Below are 10771 nucleotides of genomic sequence, written 5' to 3'. Positions count from 1 at the left end.
AACGAATTCCTGAGTCAAGACGGTACAGGTGGGAGAGCTCTATAAACACACTTGCACCGATAAATGCATAAGCTTGAAAAAACTGGACAAATTTCTGGAAAAGTATAACCTCCAAAAAATGACCCAAAAAGAAATCGGAAGCCTAAATAGACCTATAACCGTTAAAGAAACCGGCTAAGTATTTTAAAGTCCACCCACACCATATTTTCAATTTAAGAAGAAGCACAGATGGTTTTATGGGTGACTTCTACCAAACAGTCAATGAACAGATCATTCCAATTTCATAAAGGGTTTTCCAGACAATAAAAAATGAAAGAACTCATTTTACGAGGTGAGTGTAATTTTGATCCCAAGCCAGGCAAGGACAGTGTAAGAAAAAGAAAATTGTAGGTCAGTATAACTTATGAGCATAGATTTTTAAAAATCAATTAAAATATTAACAATTCAAATGCAGTAATCCATTAAAAATTACTCCTGACCAAACTGGGTTTTCTTAGGAGTAAAAGGGATGCATTAACCCCCCACACTCTATTTCACCACAGAAAAACTGTACAATTATTAGACTAGAGGCAGGAAAGTGCATTTTTAAAAATTTAACCCCATTCCTGATAAAAACCCTAAGACAACTATGGAAAGTATCAAACATCTTAATGTAGCTTCTCTATAAACATCGACTGCAAACATGCTTTGGGAGAAAACTCCTGGACGCATTCTCTGGAAAATCTGGGCCAAGTTAAGAGTATTCTCACCTAGTGGTGTAAGACAAGGAAAACAAATGAAAGATAGAAAATAGAAACATGAAAATATCAACATTATTGCTCGGCCATTTTATCGAGTCAACAACAATAACTTAATAAAAGTTTCCCAAAGTGCTTTGTGTACAAATAAAAGGGATGAAACCCAAAGATGCAGAAGAGCCTTAAGAAGAAACCAATGGCACTGAAGTATTGAGAGGCCAAAAGAACAACCGAATAAAAGAAGAGAATCATTACATTAATTTATGTAAAATCTCAATTCCTTAACGATCTGTTTGCCCACAAGAATCCACGAACTCAATCGTTTCTCATCAAAATTCTGGAACGATTTTTGGTGGAACTAGAGAAACTGAGACTCACACGTGCATGCTCGATACGTGGGCTTCTATGTGGCATGGCTCAATTACGGGCCCGGAAAGACACAAAGGAAAAGCAGAAAATGCCAACCCAAGGAACTCGCACAACTGCATTCACACAAAATAGGGGTGTCTGGGGGGCTCAGTCAGTGGAGCATCCAACTTCCGCCCAGGTCATGATCGCACACTTCGCGGGTTCGAGCCCCGTGTCCGGCTCTGTGCTGACAGCTCAGATTCTGTGTCTCCCCCTCTCTCTGCCCCTTCCCTACTTGCACTCTGTCTCTGTCTCTCAAAAATAAATAAAGGCTAAAAAATTAAAAAAAAAAAAATAAACTCCAGCACAAAATATTATTTGTTATAGAGACGATCACAACAGGAAGACAACAGTCTAATGATACGATATAGCAACACTTACCACGCATACTCTTAATAAAAGAGCTTCCAAATATATATATATATAAAAATTAGCAGCCCTCGCGGGAAAAGTACATACGAATCCCTCATGCTGGTGGGATAGTTCAAGCCTCCTTCGCAAAGTCCAGGCTGAGGGAAGACCGGCAAGCAAGCGATAGGGAACCAACACATAAAGAATGAATACTTTTTGCAAGCGCACGTGGAAAACTCTATCTTGCAGGAGGCTGGGAGGGAGGCCTCGGTTTAGAACTAGACGTGTCTGTAATGCAGAGCAGGACCTCTGACCACCACGCGGTGGAGATAAAATTTAAAAACTAAAAGATGCATTAAAAATCACCTGCAAATTTAGGAACTGAAACGCCATTACCAAATAACTCCCGCATTATAAATACATAATAACTCAGGGCGTCCGGGTGGCTCAGTCCATTAAGCGTCCGACTTCGGCTCAGGTCATGATCTCATGGCTCATGAGTTCCAGCCCCGCGTCGGGCTCTGTACTGGCAGCTCAGAGCCTGGAGCCTGCTTCAAATTCTATGTTTCCCTGTCTCTCTGCTCCTCCCTGGCTCATGCTCTGTCTCTCTCTCCTTCAAAAATAAATAAAAACATTTAAAAATTAAAAAAAATACATAATAACCATTAAAAATGTTAAAGGACGCAGAGCTGACTTACGCTACGAACACCACAGGTGGAGATGAGATGTGGTGAGCTTAATGCTTGTGGTACGACAGCGTGAGCCCTGCAGGCAAATCCTGTTGCTGGTGACGGCTGTGAGCACTGAGCAAGTATGAAGCGTAAGCACCTGAGGGCACTGAGAATGACGGAGAAGCAAGCGGATTGTGGGGCCCTCCCACGCCCGGAAATGCCGCTGACACGGGGCCCGGAAATGCCGCTGACTCGGGGAGAGTCTCTGGGCTTTGGTGCCTCGTGCCGAGTGTGGGCCCAGCATGGACCCGTAAGAGACACAGCTACCTCCCTTTCTGGCCTGGGGACTGGGAAGGGAGGTGTGGGGAACAGACACCAGTGACGGTAAGGAGCCAGAGCGGAGGGCAGAGCGCCAGAGAAATGGTCTCTGAGTCTGTGCACGGCCCACACGGTAAGCCTACGAAGGGCGGGCTCCACGCCGGCACTGGGTGACGTAGATGGGTCAGCGTTACGTGAGCTGAAGATGGACATCGAGCAGGTGACCAAAGGATCAGTTATTCAGGAAGAGATAAACTCGTAAGCCTGTACGGTGATAAGAGATTTGAGACACCGAAGCAAACATTGGTGAATCAAAGGGAAAAACACACACGTCCACAAAGTAGGAGACTTTCACGCCACCTCGGCGATTCATAAAGCAGCTCCACACAAAACACAGGGAAGACAGTGTAGGATTTGATCTGATTGATATTTATGCACATTAAACAAAAAATATCACAATTAAGGGGAAAATGAGCCATCTCACGTCTGTAGTCGAGGGTGTTAACCTGTGTCTTCTCGCAATTCGTAGAAAACTTGGCGGAAAATCCATAAAGACAGAAGATTTGAACATCGCCAACCACCCTGCCCTGCTTAACGTTTACAAAACACCAACCCAACCTTTACAAAATAGACACGTATTTCAAATTAATATCGTACATTTGGCGAGACGCACATCCTGGGCCATAAAACTCTACACCTCCATACATGTTTAAGAGGACTGAAATCACACGGGACGCATGCTCTCACCACAACGCCGTGAACTTAGATGTTGATGACGCTCATGTATCTAAAAAATCCCCCAAGGACTGAGAAATTACACAACGGGGGAGCCTGGGTGGCTCAGTCTGTGACGCACCCAGCTTTCGTTCAGGTCACGATCTCCTGAGTTTGGCTCCTGAGTTTGAGCCCCACATTGTGTCGGGCTCTGGGCTGACGGCTCAGAGCCTGGAGCCTGGTTCTGATTCTGTGTCTCCCTCTCTCTCTGCCCCTCCCCTGCTCAGGCTCTGTCTGTCTCTCTCTCTCAAAAAATAAACATTAAAAAAAATTTTTTTAAAGATATTACACAACACATTTCTGAACAATTCATGGGTCAAAAAGAAAAAAAAAACAAGGAGATCTGAAAATATTTTGAACAGGACAGTAGTGAAAATTCAACAGATTAAAATGTGTGTAATGCCACAAAACCAAGCCTTGGAGGGTCAGCTTTCCATGCTTATATTGGAAAAGAAGAAAAGCCCCCCAAAAAACATGTGAACGTTCACCTCCAGAAACGAGAGCAGAGCCCACCTAAGAGGGAGGCAATGATAAATGGTCAGCTGAAGGCAGGCGGGAGCAGGGGCGAGGAGGGAAAGAGGGTCCTCGGACGGTGGATGTGCTCTTGACTGGGGCTGTTGGAGACCCACCGGCTTCCCTCCAGGACCCTGTGTCCAGGTCCTAACCCCAGCGTGGTGGTTTGGGGGAAGTACGTGGGTTTGGACGTGGCCGTGAGGGTGGAGCCCTGGTCCCCTGGGGTCAGTGCCTCCATCAGAGGGGACCCAGCCAGCTCTCCCGCTCTCCCCACCGTGCAGGACCCAGGGACAGGCTGGCCACCGGGAAGCCAGGAGGAGGCTCTCGCCAGAACCCAGTCTGCTGTCACCGTGATCTTGGACCATCCAGCCTCCTGACCTGCGAGAAACGGATCCCTCTTATTTGAGGCCCCCCGTCCGCGGCATTTCAGTGTTTTAGTGCAGGCTGAGCGGAGACGCGGGAAGGTTGCCCAGGGCTGTGCGCGCGTCGGGATGTGTTCAGCTGTGCACTTAACTCGTGGCAGTTAATTACCTGCCGATCATAACTCGGGAAAGGCGTTGCTGAAAAACGAGCTTTTGGTCTCATTCCTCCCCTCTATCATTTGAACGTTTCCCTTTTCACCGATGAGTGCTGTTATCTGAGTTATTTCGTTCTTTCTACTCCCGCTCAGGGCTACTCCGCTCCTGTTATACTAGCTGTGTGAGGCGAAAGCTTGCAGCGACCGTTTCAGACGTTTATGGTGTCTGCTAGAAGTTTCCAAAGCTGAATAATTTCTCTAAGCACTGCTTTAGTCCCAGTGCCCGGATTTTAGTATGCTGTGCTTTGTTACCATGCAAGTCAAAACATTTAAGTTAATTCAATTAAATATGTAACATTTATTTTTTTTTAAATTTTTTTTAACGTTTATTTAGTTTTGAGACAGAGAGAGACAGAGCATGAACTGGGGAGGGGCAGAGAGAGAGGGAGACACAGAATCAGAAGCAGGCTCCAGGCTCCGAGCAGTCAGCACAGAGCCCGACGCGGGGCTCGAACTCACAGACCGTGAGATCGTGACCTGAGCCGAAGTCGGACGCCCAACCGACTGAGCCACCCAGGCACCCCTTAACGTTTAAATTTCCATTTCTGGGGCGCCTGGGTGGCTCAGTCGGTTAGGCGTCCGACCTCGGCTCAGGTCATGATCTCACGGTTCGTGAGTTCGAGCCCCGTGTCTGGCTCTGGGCTGACAGCTCGGAGCCTGGAGCCTGCTTCGGATTCTGTGTCTCCCTCTCTCTCTTCCCCTCCCCCACTCATTCTCTGTCTCTCTCTCAAAAATAAATAAACATTAGAAAATGAAATAAAAGAAAAGAAAAGAAAAGAAAAGAAAAGAAAAAAGAAAAGAAAACAAACGTAAGCACGCCCCTGTCCGGTGCTCCTGCTCTTCCAGGGGCTCACCCTTGGGGGGCTGGAATGTTCTATAAACACCCATCACGTGTTAGCAGATGGTGTCCACGTCTCTGTGCACTCACAGACCTGTCGTCTGTTCCACCGGTTACTGACAGAGAAACAACACGTCCCATCTCGTTGCTTCCAATTCTGCCAGGGTTCTTCTTAATTTTTTTTTAAGTGTTTGTTTATCTTAGAGAGAGAGAGTGCAAGCAGGGGAGGGGCAGGGAGAGAGGGAGACACAGAATCTGAAGCAGCTCCAGGCTCCGAGCCGTCAGCACGGAGCCCGACATGGGGCTCGAACCCACGAACCGGGAGATCATGACCTGAGCCGAAGTCAGACGCTCAACTGACTGAGTCACCCAGGCGCCCCTGGAGTGTTTATTCTGTTTATACTGAATGTAACTGTCCACGGGCTTGGCATTGATCCCTTTGTGATTTCTGACTTCTCCTTTCTCGTCCCACCTCATTTTTCTTTATTTTCCCTTTCCTGCCTTCTTTTGTGCTTACCTCAGTGGCATACACTTCACCTCCATTTTTTACCTTTTAGGTAAAATGTCTTTGCGTCACTTTCTAGTGGTTGTGCTGGGGTGGTGTTGTGTCACCACGATCAGCGTAAGGTCGATAGTAAATTACTTCGGAACAAACATGGGAACCTTGAGGCAGGATGTTTTCTACCTGTGCTGTTCACCTCTTGGGCTAAGTGCCTACAGGAAAAAATAAATAGGGGCTCCTGGGTGGCTCAGTCGATTAGGACTTTGGCTCAGGTCAGGATGTCGCGGGTCGTGGGTTCGAGCCCCACGTCCGGCTCTGTGCCGACAGCTCGGAGCCCGGAGCCGGCTTTAGATTCCGTGTCCCCCTCTCTCTCCCTGCCCCTCCCCGGCTCGTGTTCTCTTTGTGTCTCTCAATAGTAAATAAACGTTAAAAAATTAAAAAATAAATAAACAAAACCTCGGTGCGTTTTAACCCCCGCGATACAGTGATAGCATTTTTGTCTCAAGCGGGCGCAGGTGTTTCAGCAATTACGAGGATGCACACACAGGTGTGTATTCACATTTCTGTGATACATCAGCCGTACCGCGGGCAGTGAACCCTCTCCGCTCTGCTCTGTTTTACTGGAAATGTTTTCATTTCACGTTGTATTTCAAAGAATAGTTTCTTGGGATCTAGAAGTGTTGGTTGACGGATTTCCACCTCAACACTTCAGACGCGCACCTGTTCCACGCCTGTGGCCTCCACCGCGCATAATGGGGAGTGTGTCGCCCGTGACATCGCTGTCCCCTCTGCGGTGGCCCCACCCTTCTCCCCCCCCCACTCCTGGGACTTGCTCTTGGTCTCAGTCTTCCGCAGGTTGGACCGTCAAGTCCTTGGCGGTGGCTTCCTGTGTTTATCCCGCTTTGGGTGACGGGTCTGTGTGGCTCTTTGTGTTGTCCTGTCACCGCATGTGGGGAGCCTTGGCCATGACTTCTGCAAATGCTGTTCCCATGTCACACTGTCCCTTCTCCTGTCCAGGGCTCGAATCCCACCTACGCTGGACAGGGTGATGCGGTTCCGAAGCTGTCTGAGGCTTTAGATTTTGTCTTCCTTCTTCTGTCAGTTTCTCGGATCGGAAAACTTCCGTGGCTCTGTCTTCAGGCGCCCTGGCTCTCTCACGTTGAGAGAGCCGTCGAGCCCCTGTGGTACGCGTTCCAATTTATTTTCTGTTATTGTATTGTTCACCCCGAGGACTATTTTTTAAATAAATATTTTTAATAATTTTCACTTCTCTGTTGAAACTCCCTACCTATGCACTCATTTGTACCACATTTTGCTTTAATTATTTAGACATTTTTATTTTTCAATTTTTACTTATTTGGAGAGACGTGGGGGAGGGACAGAGAGCGAGAGAGAGCGAGAGAGAGAGGGAATCCCAAGCAGGCTCCGGGCTGCCAGCACAGAGCCCAACTCGGGTCTCAAACCCTTAAACCACGGGATTGTGACCTGAGCCGAAATCAAGAGTGGGACGCTTAACTGGCTGAGCCGCCCAGGCGTGCTGTTTAGACATATTTGTAAGAGCTGCTTTGAAATGTGTGCTAAACACAACAGAAGCCGGCTGAGCCTGGGTTTCTAGGCCCGAGCACAGATCGCGCTTTCCCGATCCTTCTAATTTTAGGGGAAAGATCGTCATGTTAATTAACATGTGGACACTCTGGGTGTCTGTATTTCTCTGAGCTCGTCGGGTTTCGTTACGGAGGGCAGTCGCTTTGCCCGTGAGCTCTGCGCCCCTGGAGCCAGAGGAAGCTGACGTCTCTGCTTAGGGCCGTCGCGTCCTGTTTCGGCTTCCGGCTGCGCTTAATTTTTACCGACCCGCCGTGCGCACCCTTCACCCGAGCGTTTGGACGGGGGGCTCACCCACGCTCACGGTCTCTGGCTTCTGAGATTTCCCTCGACCTTCACTGCCTCCGGGGCCACCCCGGGTCCTCTGCTTCGATACCTCGAGCCGGACGAGCCTCCTGCCCTGCGCTGGGTTGGAGGCGCGAGCTCGTCTGTCTGTCGTCCGACGTCTTCCCTGTCCGCGCTCTGCCCGGTGCTGCTCGGGGGTCAGCGGGGGCCGTGGGCTCCTGCCCCCTCCGTGCGCCCTCGCCGACGCACATCGCCCTGGCACCTGCCGCCTCCAGCTGGCAGGGCTGTGCTCCTGCGTCTCCACGGCTGGCTTTGGGGGGCAGCCCCAGGGAAGAAAGCCACAAAACCGTGCTTCACACGGTAGCGTGCTTGCCAAAGCGGATTCTCCTCCGTTTCTTCCTGCCTTTACCCGTCTGCACAGAGCCTTGCAAGGCACTTTTGAAGAACTGGGTGCGGACTGTGACTGTGGCCCCGGGAAGGACCTCCTAGCCCCGTCCTCCCTCTGTTACCGGCGTCCTGCCCCCCGTCGCGCCTGCCCCTTCCGGCTCCTCCTGGGACCACTCCCTGTCCCCCTGTCCGTCCCACCCACTGGAGGAAGACGCTCCGAGAGCATCCTCTGCAGTATCTTGGTTTCATCGTCATCTGGGGAGTCTCCCTTTGCTGGACGTAGAATTCTACCTTGGAAAAGGTCGGCTTTTCTCCCCAGGACCGTTGAGACCCTCCGCTGCTCTCTGGCCTTGCTGTCTCATGTCCCCGAGGGGTCAGGGGCCCAGCTCTCGTCCAGCGACGTGGGCTGAGCCTGGCGGCGAGTTTCGGCTGCTGATCCCGGCGGGCTGCTCGCATCCTCTGGTGGGAAGGAGTCGGAGCGTCGAGAGCAGGCACTTTCTAGTGAGCCGGCGCCTTCTGAATACCTGCCCGCATCACATCAGCTGTTTGTGCAGCCAAAGCGCGTCACGGGAGCAAGGTCGCGTCCGCGTGGAGCCATAGGGGTGTGGGAACCAGGGCCGATACTGCGGGGTCCCCTGGGGCACCCGCTCGCGGTCGTGCTCACGCCCTGTCCCCTCGTCCGCCAGGCTCTTTGTCTGCAAGTGTCCAGGGTGGTACGGCCACACTACACCGCTCCATAACAAACGCTACACACGCCATGGAACCTTCCGGAACCCACCAGCTGGCTGCGCAGGAGACAGTTTGGCTACAGAAGAGTTCGTCCTCGTTGCTCGTAAAGATGCCTCTCCTTCACCCAGACTCCTGCCTGTGACCGGCATACCCCCCCTCCAGTCCTGAGATCCTGGGACACAGGAGCTGCAGCACGTTCAGAAGGATCCCAGCACATCCGAGCCGATACCCCCCGAGCCCCTGCCCACAGACACTGGGCAAACATCTGGACGTGCATCTGACGCTCGCGTGGCGAGAAGTCTGGGGACACAGAGCAGGACAGGCTCCTTCCTGTGGGCCCTGCAGCGTGCGAGGAAGGGAGAGAGGAGAGGCAGGTGCCTCTCAGGACGGGTGGAGGGAGAGAGGAGAGGAGAGGGAGGAGAGGCCTCGGGGATCCAGGTGTCAAGGCGGGAACGAGAGCCCTTCCCTGAGAGACCGAGATGGACTGCAGCCCAAGAGGGGGCTCGTGGCTCGGGGAGCTTTAAGGGGGGCGCTCCCAGGGGCCCCCCAGGGAAGGCGGGTAGGAAGGAAACGTGGGCGTTTGCCTCCCTCAGGGGCTCCTGTCTGGGGAAGGGGCTACGTTTTCTCAGGCCATCTCGGCGTCCATCCTGTTCTTACTGAGGGCGGCTCCTTGCTGTCCCCGAAGGACGTGGGCTGACCCATACGGGCCGGGACTCCGCACGCCTCCTGTAGGAGGTGCGTCCCGGGCGCTGGGCACTCGGGTCCGTGGCTGCTCTGGCCCTCCCCCGTCCACCTGTCGGGCCCCCGTCTCGTGCGTGGCAGGGCCGCCTTCTCTGAATTGCTGTCATTCTAGGCGGGATGGGGAAGGACACGGTTTCTCACTTTATGGGGAAGGACACGGTTGATCAGAGCTCAGGAGCTGATGCCTTGGTGGCCCTCCTGTTTCTGCCACGTGCCACGGGGCTGTCTCAGGCATCATCACGCAAACAGGAAGCGCTGCCGTGAGAGCGGCTGTGGTGCGTCCATCCACGTGTCCCATCTGTGTGCCCTGCAGGGGAGGAGGGACGCCCAGGGGCCCCGAGACGTCACAGGGAGATGTCGCCCAAGGAGCTGGACGTCACGCAGGGCCCTGGGGCCGGGTGGCACTACGGCAGAGGCTCGGGGGCAGAGAAGCCGGCAGGCACCAAGCCACAGGGAGCAGGGTGCAAGTGTCGCTGGTTTCCAAAAGCTGGAATGGACAGGAAAGCAAACAGGGTTCTGGACTTCCGTTTCCAGCACGTTCCCAAAGCAGGGCAGCCCAGGCTACAGCCGGTGTCTCCGTGAGACCAGGGGGCTCTGTCCCAGGAGGGGAGGTTCTAACACAGAAGGCGTGGAGCCTCCTGTTTCCCACGCCCGCAGGTGGTCTCCCGCCCGATGTCCCCAGACCCCTTCTGCTGTCATTACGAGCACGGGGCCCAGATCTGAGATCGCAGAGGCCTGCGTCCTGGGAAAACACACGAAGACCCCCCTTCCGACAACCCCTGCCAAGGCCATTGCTTCCTCCGGAACCCACGCCCGGGGACGTGAGAGCAAGAGTGTATTTCTGATGTATTTCCGCGGTAGCCGGCGCCCCAGGAAGCCAAAGGCTGGGGTTTATGTGTCTGTAAAGTGGCCCCGGTGACTTTGCTAGAAGAATCTGAGCTCTGCTCTCAGCAAACACCACTGATGGCACGTTTTATGCCCTGGCAGGGATCACGCAGACATTTATGAGCAAATGAAAAAACTCGTTCTATAGGAAAGCATTTTCCAGCCTCAGCTCTGTCCTCAACCACCTTGCCCACCTACTGGGCGTTTCTCCTGGGCCAGCGGGTGCGGGGCTAGCCTGGCACCTGGCAGGAACATAGTGCTGCCTGTGCTTCAGACCCAGAGGAGTAGACCCGGGGGGTAGGACGCAGTGGCACACGTCCTCCTCACCGTGACACGGTCATCGGTGCCGCAGGCTCCCTGCCGCGGGTCCTGCCCTGCCTCAGGGCCTTTGCACCTACTGCTGCTTCCTCCAGAAACGCCCCTCTGTGGGCATGGCCTCAAATCCCTCACGTC

The sequence above is a fragment of the Panthera onca genome, chromosome B4 (genome assembly GCF_046562875.1).
Source record: "Panthera onca isolate mPanOnc1 chromosome B4, mPanOnc1 haplotype 2, whole genome shotgun sequence".
In the NCBI taxonomy this organism is placed as follows: domain Eukaryota; kingdom Metazoa; phylum Chordata; class Mammalia; order Carnivora; family Felidae; genus Panthera; species Panthera onca.
The sequence above is the reverse complement of the archived record's forward strand: the minus strand, read 5'-3'. Positions refer to the sequence as shown.